The sequence below is a fragment of the Sinocyclocheilus grahami genome, unplaced genomic scaffold (assembly GCF_001515645.1).
Source record: "Sinocyclocheilus grahami isolate Dianchi unplaced genomic scaffold, SAMN03320097.WGS_v1.1 scaffold712.1, whole genome shotgun sequence".
NCBI lineage: Eukaryota > Metazoa > Chordata > Actinopteri > Cypriniformes > Cyprinidae > Sinocyclocheilus > Sinocyclocheilus grahami.
In genome coordinates, this window is record NW_015505891.1 from 242577 (window position 1) to 263554 (window position 20978).

The 20978-nt window shown below is 36.8% G+C and overlaps 1 protein-coding gene across 2 annotated transcripts in view; it reads right to left on the reverse strand.

Annotated features, from left to right (window-relative positions):
• The window catches only part of LOC107560151 (galactosylgalactosylxylosylprotein 3-beta-glucuronosyltransferase 1), a 100748-nt gene that overhangs the window by 78866 nt on the left and 904 nt on the right, over positions 1-20978 (reverse strand). The window lies entirely within an intron of this gene.

A 20978-nucleotide genomic window follows, 5' to 3' on the forward strand; every position in this document is an offset into this window, starting at 1 on the left:
TATATACATACATGTATATATACATACATGTACATGATTTGATATTATTTTATAGTATGATGATGATTATTATTATTGTTGTTGTTGAATCCTGGTAGTAATCCTAAATTTTAGCAGAATATATTCTATATATAGTTTTTGTTTTTGAAAAATATCTTATGCACAACAAAGCTAAATTTATTTAATCAAAAATCTATCTATCTATCTATCTATCTATCTATCTATCTATCTATCTATCTATCTATCTATCTATCTATCTATCTATCTATCTATCTACTGCATATATTAGAACATTGATAACTGATCTTAGGCAGTTTCTAATAGACGATAAAAAAAACTACAAACATTTATTCAAATGTAGTATTTGTATACTGTACTGGCATGTTGGCAGCAGCATTACATGCACAAATCCCTTAGAAACAAAATGTAGTCAAGCCACTAATAAATGAAAAAAAACAAACTGATTTTGTTAGTTTCCTATGGTATTTGAATTAGTTTAAAGATTAAATTTTTATATCATACATGATAAATGATATATCATATTTTAGTAATTATTAATGTGTATTTTTTTAGATAATTTATAAAATTATGGTAGATATATTTAGTGTGAAAGGACCAAACTGAAGAGTCATGGCTCAACATTTCTTGCTCTTTACCATCTGCAAATATTATTTTATATGGGTCCTTAATAATCCATATAAAATCCTACAATACAGATAAAATTATACTGAAGAAAATACTGTAGTGAAATTAAAGAGTAAATTATAGTAAGAATAGTTTTTTTTCTGTAGTCTGTTATTGCATTTTCCAGCATAAAGCAAATCTTTAAAAGACAGAATCATGAGCTATGTATCAAATGTTGTTTTTCTCTTGAAGATTTGGTGAGAAAGAATAAATGAGAATAATATTAGATGACCTAAAGCATTACTGAAGACACATCCCTGTCCTTTGCAGAAATGGGGCTATGCTGTCATCTGTGTCTATATCCACAGGCTTGACACTGCACTGCAATCTAACAAGCTATAACCCAATGATCCCTCCTCCACAGGCAGAAGACACAGGCGGAGGTGCTCTATATAGATTCTTCATCTACATTACTGGGCCTCATTCGAGCCCAAAAAACAACACATCATAGAAAGCAATGTCTCCCTTTGCTTTCCAATTCTCCGTCGCAGTCTCCCTTTTTCATTGTCTTAGCCTGTAACCTGAACACCAAGCCTGATGCACTTTACTTCAAGGTCATTTCCATTTTCTCATTTTGTTTCTCAATGAATCTTCTTTCTGCAAGGAGAAAAGAAAATGACCTGTAATAGCACAAAGGAGAACCGTTCTTTGTTGCACACCACTGGTAATGGATTTTTTTAAAGTGGTAACACTGGACAAAAGGAAAGAATGGTCAGATTTACTGTATACGATGTCAGTGTCAAACGCATACAACGACATCTGCCAATTCACATACTAGAAATCATTACATTTGTTCAGAGAGAAAAAAAAATCCAATATGTGTCATGATTCACCCAATCTGAAGTCCAGATGGATGAGCTGATGCATTTTCCTATTCCTAAAAACCCCACTCTTGTGCTCAGAGATTATTTGCTCAGAGTTTCATTTTTACTGAAGTGCATTTTTTAGTGACATGCCATCATGTTTTCACTTTCATCAAATTAAATTAAAATATTTATAAAAAACCTAAAAGTATCTGGAAATGTATTATAGAGAATAATGTGTTTTTCACGATGACTCAGCTCAATATGTCTCAATTTCATCATGCGGAGTATAAACATCATTGAGGAGTATAAAATCTCATTAAATGAATTTAGTTAAAATCAAATTAAAAAGCATCTGGCATTATCACTTGGTTTATAAAAGATGACACTTATTATGATTCTAAATAGGATTCATAGAAATAAAATGGCCCTGAAGTTTCCTTGAATAAAATGTCTGCAATGACTAAAATGAAAAATTTTTTTTTTTTAATAAATTAATATAAAAAAGTTAGCCTTTTCAAAATCAGCTTTTTGTTTACAATTTGTCACAAAGTTAAGCGCTCACACATTTACTAAGCATATGTTTATAATTTATAATTTAATAAGCTTGACGCACGCCCGCAACCTGTGTCGCATGGCTCGGCGTTTAAAACAAGTGTAAATGCAGTCTAACTGCTTGCTAATTTCACTTGGATGAAATGAAACATTCAGCACATTTTCCACTTGCTCTTAAAATCCCAAATACTTCAAATGAATAAACCAGCCTATGTAACATATGTAATACTTTAATAATTGACTTAAGAGAAAACCCTGTAAAACTCTCTCCAGCAGTTATATTTAGCAGGTCTCACAGGCTGTACATCCACAGCTAGTCTGTTGTAATGCCTGAATCTGCTTACATGGTAAATGAGGATAAAGCCTGCATGCCAGACCAGTCAGGATGGTGTGGCCAAGAACAGACAGAAGGTGGTAAATTAACTTTCACAGGCTTATCCACACAAGAAATATCAGACTAATGGTGATGTTTTTCATAAGTTAGGCTTCTGTCGGTTTGGATGACTAGATGACCCTATTGGATTTATATTGGCTCTTACTATGATCCAAAAATCAAAAATGTTCCATTCCACAAATGTGATACGTCAGCATAGCTACAGCTAGAAAATAGCCAGTAAACATCAGTATTGGGATATCTCTCTGAAAAATAGGTACAAAAGCTGTCACTATGGGCAATACCTTTTCACTTTTCTGCCCTTTTGACCCTAAAGGCTGCATATTAGTACATATTAGTGCATAAATGGTACATATTAGTACATTTTGAAAGGGTACTGCCCCATTGACAGCTTTTGTACCCTTTTTTTCTGAGGGTGCAGTAGAAATGAATGCTTTTCAGGCATCAAAGTGGAGAAAGTGTTAATTCCTGAACTTTCTGAAGCAGCACGGTTGATTTCTGCATTGGTACGACTGATTTATTTGTTATCTGTTTTTATTTAATTCTGTTTTTTTATCTTCTTGGTGTGATTTCACTTGGAAAGTGATTGAGCAATAAGGAAGAGGGAGGTGTTATTGATCGTGTTTGACACCATGAGAGAGAGAGCAATAAGACAGGAGTAACAATTAGCCATACATTCATGCGGAACAACTGGGGATTTTATTGGTTGATTACCATTTCAGATTCTCAATGGCATAACTATATATTCCATTTTGTTAGGGAAGTATAATTGGCCTTTTGCTTCTTTGTTAGATGTAGTGCTCTATATACAGCATGGTGCAAACGTTTAAGACCATTAGCCAAATTACTTCTATTTTGCAATGTTTTCTAATATAATAAAAAAATTTTTTTTTACAAATAATGGTTTAAGACCATTGGTTAAATTTCTTCTTTTCTGCATCGCTTTCTCATTTAAAGCATTTTCACAAGTAAATACAAATATAATACGCAAACTTTATATTTGATTAATGCTCAAAAAATAGTAAAATCGTAAAAAAAAAAAAGATGGCATTTGTTTGTTGGGTTTAAATTAATAATAAAAAATCTCAGATTTTCATTGTGCTACAGTATTAGATATTTAACCAAAACTTTTATCCAAAGGATTTAATTTTTTTATTTTCTTGTGAAATGGGATCAGGACAGATTGCAGGCCAGATTCAAACCTGTATCAACCACATGTTCATAGTGATGACACATGGAATTTAAATTAATCGGAAATGTCTCCATAATGTCTCCAATATGTTTGATTTACTCTTCAAATTGTTGGTTAGTTTGTTTATATGCATTGTATTTTATATAGCCATATGTAATATTTTCTAGGCTAGCTTGGCATTTTATTTTCACTTTGTATTATTCAAGGGCTCTTGCTCCTCTCTCTTGCCTCATTATAACAGCTGGCTTTGAGACTTTTCATGTCGGAGACTCCAATAAATGTATATCTAGATAGTGTCTAATGAAAATCAGGGGGACGTGTTGATGAAGAGGAAGATCTGTTTCCTTGGCTCTCACTGACGTGCAGATTTTTTATTAAAAGCTCCGCTGCAGACTCGCAGTCTCAGGAGACGCAGTAATACTCTGCAAAGCATCTGGCTTGGCTAGCTCAATTCGCACCAGAACCCACACAGCAGGAGTCTTGAAGAGCAATTCGGGCACATTTTACATTGAGAATAAAGAGATCTTGACAAAGTAATGAGCAAATAATTCCTGTGGGCTGAACAAAAAAACGCACCACCAAATGACAGCTATAAAAAAAGAAGTGGTTTTCTTTGTTTTACCAAAGCTCAACAGAACTGATTTCATGACTGGTTTCAATTTGATCACAATAAGGACATCATTATGTTTAGCTCATGCCGTGTAGCTGCTCAACATGGAGGTGAACGGGTACAAATACAGTATGATGTCTGTTTCCTCCCATCCTGCGTGTGTTCAGCACGACAAACCACACATGGCCGTTGCCGTGGAAACAGTAGGAACAAATCAGTATTGCCAGTCAGTAGCACTGTGTCAAGGTCTCAGCCCTTGCCTGGGATCTTGTCAGAGCTGGCATTGGCAGGCGGAGCACTCCCGGATCAAAATCTCATAGGACCCCGGGCCCCAGAAGGACTGCTGTGAATTGGCTTGAGTTTGTTTTTACACAGAGCATTTATTGCGCTTGCTTCATGCAGTCTTCAGTCTGATTGACCTTCTCAATAAGATTTCAGATGTCTTTGTTCAGTTTGCGTGTTTAAAGTCATCAGTCTGGAAGAGCAAGTGAGCTAATTAACTTGAAACAAAGAACTGACCCTTCACTAAACTGTTGGTTACTTTTGCTCTGATGAGCTTTATATAACATCCCACAGGAATGAAATCAACAACTTATAGTGGATTAAAATGGGTTTATAAAGTGGTAGAAATTTAATGGATATTATTCTTACGTGGGCTGGAATAAAGTGTGATATTGTGAAACATTTTTGGCAGTAACTTGTTTAGAAACTGCAGAAACTGCTGACTTTGTTTGAAACTATCCAAACACATATTAGATTGTTGTGGTAAGTATTTCCAATTGTAATGGAGAAGCCAGGGGCACCTGCAGGATTTTTTCCGAGGGTACACACAGGGGGGGGGTTCAACGACAAATGATCAGTGAGAGCAGAACAAATGTGTCACACGTTTTAAACTCAACAAAATGGTAAAATACATATATCAAGAGCATGCTCAGAGATGAAAAGAGAGAACAAAACCGTGTTGGATGACGTGGATTAGAGCCCTGCACAGGCCTCAATATAGGCCCTAGCCAGCCTTTTTCCCCTTAGTATAAAGCTTATACTACTGTTTCAGCTATTAAAATAGTTCAGTTTTGTATGTAATGGAAAAGTGATTATATTTCGTTTTGTTTTTTTAAATAAAGTTAATTTAGAAAAACGTTTGGAGCATTTTTTGTTCGTTAAATGTAAGTTTGTTTTTTTAAAGTAACGACAGTCAGTGAGTTGATCATATGTTTGATCATAGCCTTCGCAAATCATCACGACTTGCCTAAAATAAAATCTATAGATATAAAACAGTTCAAGCATATCACAATGTTAGTTTAAGTGTTTAACCTAGATAAATGTGCACTGTTAGACGCATATCCAATCGTTTGTGTGGAGAGTGGAAGCTGAAGCGCGCTCTGCAGGACATGGAGGCGCCAGCGCGATCACTTGCATTTCTTTCTAACAGTGGAAAACAACTTAAAATACGCAGTCATTTTTGCTCATAAAGGTAAGAGTAATACATCATTCTAAACTGTAAAGGGTCTAGTTTTATTTATGTGCACTCACAATATCAACAAAACGTTGTGCTGTTATAAAATAAAGAAAGCAAACGCTTTCTGCCGTCTCTGTCTTGAGCAGGAGCACTTCACAGTGATGAACCGAAACTCAGCGAATTGCCTCACAGACATGATAAAATGTATAGAAAGCTTTAAATTACTACTTTAAAATGAAATAATTCAAATCGAAAATAGAAAGTCTTTCATGTAATCAGTGCATTTCTCTCTAAAGGCACGTCCAATGAAGAAATGGCGAGTCATTTTTTTTCCCATCACTATAATTGATGGATGTCTAAAATATAAAAATAAGGAAAAGCCTAAAACAGGCCCCATTATAATTTGTGTTATATTTTATAATTCCGTAAAATTAAAAAATAAAACAAATTACAATGACATATATGTACAACTTTGTCCTATAATTGTATAGCTGCTTATATTTTCTGATTTTTATGTTGCTCTTATCTGAATACCTTAAAATTTAAAGGATTTGCTGCAACGCAATTTTGTCTGATATGTGAATTATTTATTAGCCTTTTTTTTTTAAATCCAGGCAGCAAATGCTTTAAAAACAGCTTTAAAAATTACTTTATTGCATTCCAAACGCTTTTAAAGTACGTTTCACTATACATTTTATGGGTAGCTTGAATGTAAAACATTGTCATGAATTCGTTGTATTCCCATTTGTAAAATAGCGCACAAATTAATTGTTGTAGGCTAACCTGATCTCATGAAAGTGCATATAGCATGATTTTATATTCTATGTATATTTTACACTACTATTTGGCGTAATATTTATATGCAGAAATGGACTCATAGCATGCAAAAGACTGATAAATTAATAATTAATGGCATGGCTGGTTCAGTCAACAGAAATACGGGACACACAGGCCTATAATAACTGCTGACGGGCAAATCTCAGGTCAGTCTGAGTGCTCATGGTACGCACAGTGCGTTCAGCTGTACACCTGCAGGCGCCACTGGGAGAAGCAACAATTGAGGATAAACTTGCCAGCTTTCTGTGGAAAACATAGAGTTCTTGTTCATGTTATACATCTACAGGTCTTGTAGGATGCCTGGTCCTTTCAAAAAACAAGAAGAAAAACAACATCACCATGAACTTGGCATAAAAAAAAAAAACTTCATCAAAAATCTTCATTGTTATAAATAAAAAATGATGTGAATTTTGCTTTTATTTAAATGTTTTTTTTTTCAAAAGCAAAAATAAAACAAAACAAATGCAAAACTCACCATGTACACATTTAAACAGACTCTTTTTCCTCTGAATTTTTAACTTGATAGTATACAAAATAATAGTTTTAAAAATCAATAACATGAAATAAAGGGATTAAAAAGTATATGTTTATGAATGACTTTATAATGAATTCATTTTAATTTAATTAATTTTTGCAGACTTGTTAGACACACAAATCCTTTGGAAACAAAATGATAAATAAGTAGAAAAGTAAATAAAATGTAATTTATTATATACATTTTAGATAGATAGATAGATAGATAGATACTTTTTAACAGTTTTATAAAATTATTGAAATCTTTTCCATGACCACAAAGTCAAGCATTGTTTGCCAATATATTTTAAGAACCCAGCTGTGGTTTGTAATTCATCATGTTTCACATATGTCTTCACTGTGAACCATGAGAAGAAATGTGTTTTCTTACAATCTGCAATTGATTTTGTACCAACTGGTTCAACCATGTGCTAAATTACAGAAAGCCAGGGGGAAAATCATAAGTACACATTTTTATCTTACAAGCGTGAAATTGGTCCTAATCTGCAGGATACAAATTCAGTCTGTTCATCTGGACTAAAGCTGCACATGCACTGAACGCGACACTCAGCATTAAGATTACATATGGCCTCCTGGAAGCCATGTTACACTTTCTTAAAAGAATTGCCTGTATAGTACAGATGGAGCCCTTTAATTGGCCATTGTTTTGAAAGTCCCTCTCACTGAGTTAGGCTGATAAGGACAACTCTGTGTGTGCAAACGCCTCCTCTGGAGGGCTGTGGACCGCAGGGACACGAGTCAAAGACTGAAGCAATCTGAAAAATGTGCCCTCTCATTGCATGATGCTGAATAACAATTAGCAGCAAAAAAGATTACTTTTGCATCTTGCATTGACTTTCTCACATGTGTTTACAATCCTACCAAAAATGTTTACTTTAGCTCAGTAGTATTGAGTGGTGCAAATGATTGTAAATGAGAATGTATCCCTTGTACCATTAGTCTTTTTTCTCACATCTCTGTCTAGCAGTCGCCTAAGAGGTGATGATTCACCCCTGGTGCACAGAGAGGGTGAGAGAGAAACGGCCACTCACCGATCAATTACACACAACCTAATGGCTGCCTGTTCCACACAATCCATGGCAGTAATGTCCATTGCGCCGATGCTTATCTAAGGGATAAAATGGCTCTGTCTGATAAGGTGAAGGTCAGTTATAAAATAGCCATGGTTTTCAAGATTTAATGCACCTCCGAAATATCACAAGGCCACCTTTTAAGGGTAGAATCATAAAAACGACTTTTATTTGACAGTTTATTTTTCTGAACCAGACAAATAATACTCTTGTTTCTAAATTTTATTGAATTTGACCAAATAAAGACAGATGAATTGGAACCTATTTGGACAGATGGGTGTTTCGTTAACTATAGGCACTTTAAAGTCTCTTGAAACATGCTTTTCACACTCTCGCTAGTTTATGGAATTTAGTCACTAGAAATGACTATATAAATATGTATATACATATATCACAGAGAAATTCTGTCAAAAATGCAAAAATTCCTAGCACTGTCATTTCCATCACTTCTCAAATCATGTTTTGTGGTTAAATTCACGATGGAAATAACTGGTGGTAATGACATTGCTGACACTTTTGGAATACAATGGCTTATTCCTTTGACTTGCTAAAGTTAACTTCACAGCTAGCACTCAATGTATCCTAAATACACACAAAAATAATAGATTTTATTTTATATAGAAGCTTCTTAAATAACATGCTAAAGATGTCCTAATTCATATTTTGGTGGATTTTCTTACTTTAAATATCTGGAAAGAGTAAAGCAATAAATATTAATACATATTTTGTAATTTTGTGTAAATACACTACTAGGTTAGAATATATTATGATTTGTAATGTTTTTTATGTTTTTATAAATGTGCTAAACAAGTCCACATTTATTTGATAAGAAATACAGTAACAACATAAATATCAATTCTAAATTACAATTTAAAATAACTTTTAAAATGTTTTTCAAAATGTAATTTATTCTTGTGATGGCCAAGCTGAATTTTCAGCAGCCAGAACTCTAGTCTTCATTCTTTAGTGTCACATGATCATTCAGAAATAATTCTATATGCTGTTTTGTATATAAAATACAAGAAAGAAGGAAAGAAAGAAAAGTGCAAATGTTGAAGGCATCTTAAATAGTAGACCATTTTTATGTGATCTTTACATAACAAAAAAAATGTTACAAATCTAAAAGAAAAAGTTTTATCTTTATACCCCTGGGACATTAAAGTGCTTGAAACTGAAAAAACAGCCTTATATATAATCAGAACATACAACTGAGAAAAGAAATCAGTTTACCATTCGTGAATATGCATCTACAGAAGCGCAGGTTAAGGGCAGCAAAGGAGATATGGGGAAATCAGTAAAGTCAATGTTGTAAAAGCTTGCTTAGTTAACAGGTCAATGCGTGTTCCATATATATGGCACATCACTCTCAGGACTAAGACCCCTCCAGAATGAAATAGCTCTTAATAATTTGCTGATGCAGCAATGGGTCAAATGACCTACATCACTCGTAATGAATGTAATAACCTGAATAATCTAACATGAAATGAAGCCATTTGTACGTTTATTGATTCTACATTGAACGAGATCTGCAATTTCGTGCTACATACTGTCTGGCGTGTTGAATAAGAACTAATTTTGATCGTATTATTTGGATCCTTCTGACTTCTCTTGATTAATCTGATTATGCACAATTGTTTAGATGATTCTGACCCTGACTCATATGATTTTGAATGCAAGAATGTCCTTGCATCCTCTAATTTATTGAAAAAAATAAAATATTTTTTATAGTTCAGACCCCCCATCCTCACCCCTCTCTGGTAACAATGAAAAAACACTGCTAATACCTTAATCCAAAACCCAAGCTACTATTTGACTCTCAGTCACCCAATAGTCTAAAATGAGTCATGCTTCCTGTCTCAGCCTACCATCCAGCCCTGATTATCCTCTTAAAGTGCCCATATTGAAGGCAGGGAGGTTTAATTGGCTATGCAAATAGTTGGCACACCGGACTCATTACCTACGAGGATCGCAGTAGGCTCACGATGGGAGGATGACTAAGAAACAAATTGCCATTTTCAAGCCTCACAAGCTTTTTCTCCCTAAATACAAAGACTCTAGATAGACTGTGGTGGGAGAAAAAGTGTTGCTAGAAGAAGTGCTGGGTCCTTGTTTTGTAATTCCCTCCAGTTTTGTAGCTCATTTCGAATGACTGCAGTGGTGTAAAAAGCATTGGACCAGCACGGGGTGCACAGGGAATCCCCATGCAAACTCAAACGCTCGCTGTCTTTAACACCGAACATTAGCATGTCAATAACAGCACAGTATGTTACTGAAGACATAGGGGAATTAGTTTAGTACAGCCACGAGGTTGTCGATAAACCAGGCGCTTTTACCTCAGAATTCCTACTGACATGTTTTCACTGCAGACAAATCGATTGGTTTTCTGTTTATCTCATTTAGCATTTATGGAACAATTGAACAGCGTCGGAGCCTGCACACTTCTTGTCATTAAACCACATGAAGCCTTTCAGTCAACAAATTCTGTATAATAATTGTGTAAGACTATCCGCTGGTCTTGGCAAACTTTTTCTAAACAGAGTCGCATTTTCTCAGGTGGTCAAAAGATTATTGTGTAATTTGATGCATAAAAATATGTTTGTTCAGTCGCTGGATGTGGTTTTCAAATCCCTTTATTCTTCCAGCAATGATGGCTTACTTCTCGAGAGAAAAATTACCACCAGCTGCTCAATCCTCCTTTGTAAACATAATTTGTGCAACTGATGGACCTTAATGGGATTTCTCTGACATTCATTAAGCTGCAATAGCCATTTCAAAAGCACATGCACCCTACACCTCAGCACTGGGAGACTGGACATTAGACACCAGTAAAAGTCAGATGAAGGAGGCCAAGTGGAGTTGGACAAATTAAAAATGAAAAGTATAAGGAATTCTTGAAATCACATCTCACTTTGTGGGTATAAAATCAATAGCCAGCTGTGGAGATTAAGTTGTTCTGAAGCTGTAGTTCTGTTTTAATGTGCTAGGTTTAACCTGTGCAATAATGGAAAACAGACAAAAAAATACCAGCATATTTTGTTGTAGCATAGATTGGTCTGCATTGTATAAAGATTTTATGAACCTCCCACCACCCAGTGTCCTCATCATTTTTGCTGACACTACAAAGCAGGGACGCATAGTAACTGTTGCTATGCTTTCCATGTCAGTGAACATTTTGGTGGTGGCACCTTTTACAAAGCTTGGTGATAGATAGATAGATAGATAGATAGATAGATAGATAGATAGATAGATGGATAGATGGATAGATGGATAGATGGATAGATGGATGGATGGATGGATGGAACTTATGAGCTCAACTGAATCGGATACATTTTTTATCCAATAAGAAAACATGCACATACACAAAGACGGAAACTCGTTTACCAAATAAACTACTTAATGCACATCAAAAAGGTAATGTGACTGTGCGCGATGGGATGGCATAACTGAACTAAACAGCAGACTGATCTGAAATGTTGTTTTGATCACTCTGAAATGCTTGATTCTGTCATTAAAGTGGTTTGGTATTACTTCCCAGAACTGTCTTTCACGACTACGCTCCCAAACAGCAGGCATCCGCCCACCAAAAGCAAGATGACATAACTGCGTATATTTTATTTTGGCTGCGTGCTCTGAAACTCAAGTAGTTTATCATAATATGAAAAAAGACCCACAGTGGCTTCTTCTACTGCGTCACTGACCGCACTTTAAAAGTTAAAAAACTGCGGCACTGACCGCACTTTAAAAGTTAAAAAACAAATAAAAAATAAAATAAAAACAAATTGCTATTTACTAGCTATCTGTGTTTGTTCAAGGAATGACATGTGACTGCCTCTATTGGCCACGTCTTTTCTGCATCGCAGAATCCGTTTTCTAATCAGCCGCTAGGGATGGGCGGATCGATCCTTAAGTATCGATAATTTCGATATTGATGTATCAAAAAAATCAATCCTCACATAAAAATATAGATTATAAAGTGCATTTTTTTAACCATTAATTTTATTTATTTATCAAGAAATTTGGTGCATAAAATAAGCTTCTTGTCACGAGACTGTTGCTGTGTAGGCGTGCGGAGCGAGGAGACGTAGGAGAATTTTACTAATATTAATAATCAAAAGGAAACAGAAAAACACACGTACCAAGGTTGACATGAACAATTCCAGACAAAGAAACTTAGGAGAACACTGGGTTTAAATGGAGTGGAGACAAAAGGGATAATGAAACATAACAGGTGAACAGAATGAATGATGGTTAACTAATAACGAGAACAGAAAACAGGAATCAAACCAAATAAGGACAAACAGGAACTAAACGGGAACATACACGTGACATTACTCCTCCCTCCCGGAAGGCTCGCCCTGGAGGCTGGTGCAGGGCAGGAACTAGGTGGAGCCAAGGAGGGCCTCCAGGGCGGATCAGGGAGCTCCGGGAGCCATGGCGGAGCAGGCAGTTCAGGTTGCCATGGCGGAGCTGGTAGCTCATGGGGCCATGGCGGAGCAGACAGTCCAGGAGGCCATGGCGGATCAGGGGACTCAGGAGGCCATGGCGGATCCTCCGCTTTCTAGGAGCGGGCTCTGGTGGGCGCTCTGGAGGAGCGGACACTGGACGGCGCTCTGGAGGAGCGGGCACTGGAGGGCGCTCTGGAGGAGCGGGCACTTGAGGGTGCTCTGGAGGGCGCTTTCGAGGAGCGGGCTCTGGAGGGCACTCAGGAGGAGCGGAGTTCGCTAACACAGGAGGCTCAGGAGACGAAGGAGGGCTGGATGGGACCAGCGGAGGTGAAGGAGGTGTAGGAGACTCAGGAGCCGAAGGAGAGCTTTCTGGAGCGGACTCAGGCGAGAGGATAGGAGTCGAGAACTCCGGAGGAAGTGCCATGTCCAAGAGTGCCGAGTCAGCGGCGGCCGGTGGGCCTGAGTCAGCGGCGGCTGGCGGATTTGATGGCGAGCTGGTTCTGGATCGGGGCCGGACGCTCTCCAGACACTGGAGGATTCTTTCCTTCCAGTTTCGTCCAGTGGTGTCTGGGAGGTCCACGGGGCGATGGTAATTAGCCACGATCCAGAACAGCGAGTTGAGCGTTGCGTCATCCAGCGCCATTTTCGCGGCGATCCTGCAGAACTCCCACGCATATTCCACAAAGGGGAGATCTCTGTGGGCTAGGGCTGAGAAGCGAGCGGCGATTTCCATGATCGCGGGGAGAAACTGGAAAAAAAGAAAAGAAAAAAAAAAACCGGAAAATAGGATCATGTGACACTGAAGACTGACAGTAATGATGCAAAAAATTCAGCTTTGATCACAGATGCATTTTAAATTACATTTCAAAATATATTAAAATAGAAAATAGTTATTTTTAATTGTTATATTTCACATTATTGCTGCTTTTACGTTTTTTTTTTGTTGTTGTTGTTGTTCAAATAAGTGCAGCCTTGGTGAGCATGAGACTTAAAAAAATATTACAAAATCTTACTGACCCCAAACTTTTGTGTACATGTAATATTTATTTTAAATTGGCTAGTTTGTGCAAGTAAATGCATTTAAACTGGTTGTTAAAAGTTCAAATGGATTGTGTTATGTTCTGTAATTGCTGTTAATAAATCTGTCAGAAAAAAAAAATACTAAAGTTTCAGCTTTAGGGGTACAACAACCTGGCAGCCTTTTACAAAAATTAACCATGGTTTTATTACAGTAACCACAGTTTATCACAGTAGTTGTAGTAAAACTGCAGTAACCACAAATTTACCATGGTAATAATAATAATAATACATTTTAGTACTTATGTAACACCATGTTTATTTGTCATGAGGTACCCTCAAAGGTGCACCTTTGTAACGTATCTACCCTTAAAGCATGCATACTTGTATGGTACTAATATGCTCCCTTTTAGGGGTATAGTTGCACCTTTGAGGTTACTACCCCAGTAAAGGGCTAAATACAATTATAGTATATTTTATTTCTGACCGTGTAAACAAAAAAAGGCCTATGAAATGTTAAAAAACATGGCTTTAAAATCTAATATTAAGTGAGTATAATTACTGATAATATTCTTTTAATAATTTAAAAGATCAGTTTAGTTTTCAGATACATGCATTGGTTTCGATATCGACGATACTGGGCTTGAAAATATCGGTATCGGATCGAAAATAAAATAACAGGTATCGCCCATCCCTATCAGCCACATTTTTACAGCTCAGCATCATTATACAAAAATATCTGACTACAAAATGCCACTACTGACCAAACAGGATGAAATATTCCAGACAGCTGTGTAATAAACACACTTACTCTCTCATGGCAGTGTGTGAAACACCAAGCCAAGAAAATAGAAGGCAGAAAATAGTCCTCTGTGAATAAATCTTAGTAGCATATTAAATTGCCGTTTGAAAGGTAAATGAAAGTGGCCAGTGGCGTGTCTCCCAGTTTCAGAGATTCACTGCGCTTTCAGAGTCAAATGATGGTGAGTTTGGCTCAGATCTGTTTAACGTGATCGTGTAAGCTGCTTTGAGCCCTCTGGCTCACAAGGATGTCTGTACACATTAATGTTGTAAATTTCACCATGATCACTGTGATGCATAACCCATTTGGGTCTGCACAATATCTATTTTTCTATATTTTAACTGGCTCACTCAAGCAGTGCCATTGTTCATATTGAATTAAATTCAGTTTCACTTTAATGCTGATATTGCAATGTTTCATGGTTTACATCTTATCATGAGTTCAGTGCTGAATTCCATATGAGTGTACTGTAGTAAAATTACCAACCCAGGCTCATTGGAAACAAGAGCCTGTGGCAATATTTTTGCAGAAAAATAATTAAATAAATAAATATATTTATATACGTATATATATATATATATATATATATATATAGAGAGAGAGAGAGAGAGAGAGAGAGAGAGAGAGAGAGCCACAGGCTTCTTGTGTGTTTTGCAACACTCTCAAAATAAAATGTTTAGTGAGTGGTGCTAAAACACATTCAGTTTTGATGTGTTTTATTATATCTGATGTGTTTTATTTCATCTGACCAAATCAGATGAAAATTAATCTGGAAGTGTTTTGCTAGTTTGGGTGTTATATGTATCGCCACAATTCGTAAATGAAATACAGACCAATAAGGGGCGCTAAAAGCTAAAAACCCTAAACTGACAAAAGCAAACATGAGATAAAAGCACATTTCCTGAAACAAGCATGCCATTTTACACTCTTAAAAATAAAGGTGCTTCAAACGGTTCTTCAAGCGATGCCATAGAAGAACCATTTTTGGTTCCACAAAGAACCATTCAGTCAAAGGCTCTTTAAAGAACCATCTCTTTCTTACCTTTTTGTAATCTGAAGAACCTTCTTTCGCCACGAAGAACCTTTTGTGAAACAGAAAGGTTCTTCAGATGTTAAAGGTTCTTTATGGAACCATTTAGACAAAAAGGTTCTTCTATGGCATCGTGAAGCACCTTTATTTTTAAGAATGTAGCTTGCTAAAAATGAACAGGTGTTGGACCTCTTTTATTGCGACATGTGTTTCGTGGGATTCATACCTGAAGAGCTTCGCATCGCAAGTACCAGGTGAGTTACAGAGCAAGTTTACTACATCAGAAAAGCCATTCATATGGATCTCCTTATGTGATGCAAACTTCAAAATGTATCAATTTACAATGAAAATAAGTCTTTTTTTAATCAATAATCTACCTCTGTAATCATAATTTGTGTGAAAAGTAATAAAAGTTGTTGAAGATTTACTCCCCATAATGTTCATTTCAGTTGGATACTGCAGTGTATTGTATACATAGATATACATTTTGCAGTTTAAAAAAAAAATGTAGGTAAAGGCATGTTTTTTTTATGAGCCTAGGTTGAAAATTACACAGCGGCCCCAACTGGATCATTTTTGGCAAGCAGCTATAGTATAAAGTTTGAATTAACCTGCATTAAAAAGCAATTTGCCCATGAGTTATTATTAATGCATAGAGTATCTTTTTTTTTTTAGCATATTCACATATGAGTAGCTCAAATGGTAACTGAGTCCCTACCTCAAAGTGAAAGAGCACGGTTTAATTTAAAGCTAAGGAGGCTGAGGTTGACTAAATCCATTTTTAAACTGATAATTAAAGCCCACGACAAGAGTGTAGTGTTGTCTTATTGATGAAGCAGTGTTTAAACTCTTGTTTAATATCTTGTTAAATCGTTAACACAGAATGCTATCTAGTTTCATCAGTTTATCTGTCAGATACATGCAAGGTCTGTTACAGGTCACGAATCCTGCTCAGTGAAAACAAAACCCAGAGGCAGCTGAAAGCAGCATAGTGTCGCATCAGACACTACCCAGCCTGCCAGTTGACGTTGATGTGATCTGCAATGTTCTGGCCAGATTATAGCACAAAAGAGGAGCAATAATTCCTAACAGCATGCTCGACAGCACACAAGAGCTTTAAAGAGGCTATCTGTAACTACTTTAACTAGCAGGTCATTAGCGAAACTACCCGATGACAAACACAAAACCTCTTTCTGCAGTTCAAGTGGTTCTGCTTCACAATTATGAATACTGTTTTAAAAGGCAGGTTTGTTGCATTGTTATTCAATTTCACAGAAATTATATAATATAATAAATGTTGATTAGCAAGCATTAATGTGGCACCAGTAAGACCGTGATTAATCAAATCGATGCAATTTTTTTGAATAATATTATTTTAAATTTTAATTAAGCCAATTATATCTCACAATGATAATGAGAAAATGTTTCAGTTGATCAGTTGAAATCTTTTATAACTATAAAATCATTGCTATTATTAAAAATAATTGTACACATAGTACAAGACATATAATGCAAGAGGCCAATCAACTAAATGTGACAAACAACAACTTGATTTTAATTCTGCATTCAGCAGAACTGAATTTCCCAAACATCAGCCAAATCATTAGGGCCAGGTGCTTTGCTGTGTCTATCCCGTTTCATACTGTAAGAAGGACATGATTGAAAATTCAAATTAAATATGAATGCACTTGGTGTCCAGAGATGAAATGGTCATGGTCACTATATAGTGAATCTACAGGATTAGAAAATCTGACTGGTGTCAGATATTTAACAGTCCTCGTATCGTGAGCATAGCAGCAGCTGCTGTTGAGGGACTGGGGGCTGTTGCCAGACGGAATAGCACATGTGGGGAGGGGGCTCTATGTATTACTGCTGTTCCAGAGGACAGACACAGAGGACAGATACTTACCAGAATTAGATTTACTAAAGGAAGACTTTATTGTTTTTAAAGGTAATTTGCTTATTATCCCCTCATGGCTCTTGGTGCTCCTTATGCATTCTCATCAAGAACGCTGTAAAGTACACAGTGCCTTTATAGACATTTATGTGGTACACTCCAGACTTTTCAGCAGTAAGAGAGTAAGAACAGACAGGATTTGTGCTCTAAACATTCTCCTCACTTAGTGAAATCACCCATTTTAGAGACAGTTCATGTGTGGAACGTTCCCAGATTACTTCTTCATGGTCTCTCTCTTTGTTGTACACACAAGACAGAACTCCTGTGGTTGTTGCATTACCTGTTTCATGAGTGTTCTAACTGAACTACTTTTCAGGTTGAAAGCTTTTCAATAATATGCCTGTTTCATTCCATTCTGCCTAGGGATTTTTTCTTCTTCGCAAGAACATGACCTTTATGAATCGCTCTTGACTAATTTGACCTATTCTTTATAAACATGGTTTAGAGAAATGTTTTCCTGCTGAATATGCACAGAATTAGCTGACTACAGAATTAGCAGAAGTCATGCACTGGTCAGAGGGTAGAGTTGGTAAAGGTACCTTTGCATTAAAGTGTTATTTTTATTGGATATTTAATGTTAATGCTGTCAAAAAGTAATGAAACTTTACCAAGGTAACACTTCATATATTGAGAATATAAGATGGATTAATTGGGGGAAAAAAGTACATTTAAAAATCTATATTTCCAAATCTATATGACTTTTTTTTCCTGCAGAACATATAAGATCATTTGAAAAAATCATCATCATTACATATAAAAGGGTCATCATTCCAAACCTCAGTGGTGTTATTCTGTGAAACACAAAAGAAGATATTTTGAAAAATGTTCCATATACTGAAAGCCAGTTGGATCCATTGTTGTTGTTTCTTGCCTCCAAAATGGAATAGCCCATTTGCTTTTGTCAAACACATGTGAGGTATGTATGAACAGCATGGACCCCTGCCACCCATGTGCTTCAGAAAGGAGCCCATAATGCATGTCAGTCGTCTTATGAAGATGCTTAGTGAAGTGTACACATTCACACATACACGCAATCATTACCTTCTCTTGACAAGAAAATCAGGACTGTGCCATTACTATACAACTGTCAGACATCATTAAGAAAAAGGTGAGCCATATACAGCATGAATGGATGAAGTTGTTAGCCACATGGAGGGTGGGCAGCCACATGGGACCCCGCTGAGGAAATATGGCCTGGCATTCTCACTTTAGCTTCTTAGCGCTTCTGCAACTATGGGCCTAGCTCTTCCGGGGGTAACAGCTGCTGTCCCTGGGGGTGTTATGGTTCAGTAATGGGAGTGCGTTTGTGTGTGTGTCTATACGACTGCACGACTAAAGTAGGCCAGAGATGGCAGCCAAACACAACCTCAAAGCCCTGCAGTGCTGAATTCAAGAAGGCAGAATAACAGCCCAGCCTAAGGCCTGGCAATCTGTTTTCCTGCCTTTTTCCTCTCTTCCTTCTTCCTTATTCTGTTTCTCAGCTGTTCATTAGCTGTCCATTGAGAGAGAGCTATGGGTGTGGGTGCTAGCGCTCCACATCGGGCACCGCAAGCTGGTACAGAGCAGATCTGGCCATAGCGGTGTATATGAATGAATAATGCAGCCATGGTAGCCTCACTCAGGGAACAATTGTGCTGGCTAATATTCATGGCATGGAGATTCAGATGGCATTGTGAATCGCTTTACAGTCTTTCAAGAGCTTGGATTCCCTCAGCAAACTAACCTTGCCTGTGTGACACATGTGAAAACAGGTTTTTATGTGGGTTTTCCTGTGAAAAGGCGCGAAATGGGACATAACACTTGCAGTTTGAATCAGAGTGTTTGTCTACTAACAAATCGTTCACATGTGAGCAAGAGAGGTTGAACTTGTGTGAGTTTGTGTGAGGGAGGGCAAGAGTGCCTGCAGCAAGTAGCTCCGGCCTAGTGTGCTTTCAAATGTCTATACGTCAGAGCTGTTTTCAACAGAAACACTATGATTTTCACCCACAGGACTTCAAAATATTTTTGAAGGCTGCTTAATCCAGAATTCCTTGCAACCGCACCAATTTATCTGACGAGTAGAAAGATATTGTTGTCTTGTAATCTTTGTCTCTGTCCCTTTGGTACTCGAGCGCTCTGTGATCACACAAGTTATGGCTGATCATTCAGGGGTTTTATAGATTACTGTGATGAATATATAGAGTATGCATGTTTTGTTTGTGAGTCTTTAATATTGCTGAAAGTGAAATACAAGCCAACACTGCTATGTACTGACACCACAAAGCTGAGTGCAGGCTAAAAATGTTTGAGTGGTTTGAGAGCTCCCACGAGAGAGACAACTTAACAGCAAAGTTTACCTGGTAGCATAGTTTCTGATATGCAATGTAATATACTATAATAATATTTTTAAACATTTGTTTTCTCTTGCAAATGATCTTAGCTGTTTGATGTTGCTTTTATATATTATATTATATTATATTTACAGTTTACATAGACTATTTTAGGCTACTGTTGTAGGTAATGTAGACTGACCACATAAACTGACGGAGAAACTTGCCAATAGTAATTCAATGCTTGTTAGTGTTAATGTAATAAAGAATGTGGAAATAATCTATAATCACCATAGATTAAAAAAAAATAATTAAGAATTAAGATGCAACAAGATCCATTTAAAAGTAGGTACCAGTGGATAGAAGAAGTCATCAATAATCACTGCAATCTTACATTCAGGTCTGTGTCCAATCTGGTGAAGAACAGAGCACCTGGTTTTTATGATCCAATCAATTCCCAGTTCAATAAAATCAAGTTGTACCCCATTTCTCCCATTGAAAATCCTGTTTCATAGGGAATACATCTTATTAGGCAAGTAAAATGCAGTTTCGTGTTAACTGTGATGTTGATAATGATGAAGGACAGGACTTCATCACCTTCTGTGAGTATTTTGCTCAAAACTTTTCCGATTCTCCACTTCAGGATGAGAGAACCAAGATATGTGACAAATGATTTCATAAACCTCTGAAGGCACAATGGGCTCATTTGAGCTAAACTTTCCAGCAAGACTTGCCCAATCTGTTCCTTAATGTGGAACTCCATCCCAGACTCATCCTTAAAGAGATAGAGAGAGAGAGACTTTCCGTTGATATTGCTACACATCTTTACTAATGGCTTCATATTCCTGCCCTGGAGCGGCACCGTTCCTGCTCTTATGTAATGATTTACATATTTAGCTACGGTTGTTATTGCTTCAGCAGCTGGCAGAGTTGGGTTTTACACGATAAAAGAGCGCATTGATGGCACCGATATTTGTTAATGCTTTCTCCATCTAATTACCATCACGCTTTTGCTAAGCACCGGCCGTGCATTGTTCCCGGGGTTGTTTTTCAGCATGCGGGCTTGTTTTGACACTGGGTCAGGTGGGGGGAGGGGCCCTAAACTAAGTCGTTAATGACTGAACACTAATACCCAGGTATAGATTAGAACTAGCAGTGCTGCACCCCCTTAGCAGTGAACTGGCATTAGTGTTGACACTTCTTTTGTTATGATACGTATGTGGTTATCATAAGATCTGACATGCATATTAAATTGATGCTTATTTTGCCCAGCTGCAACT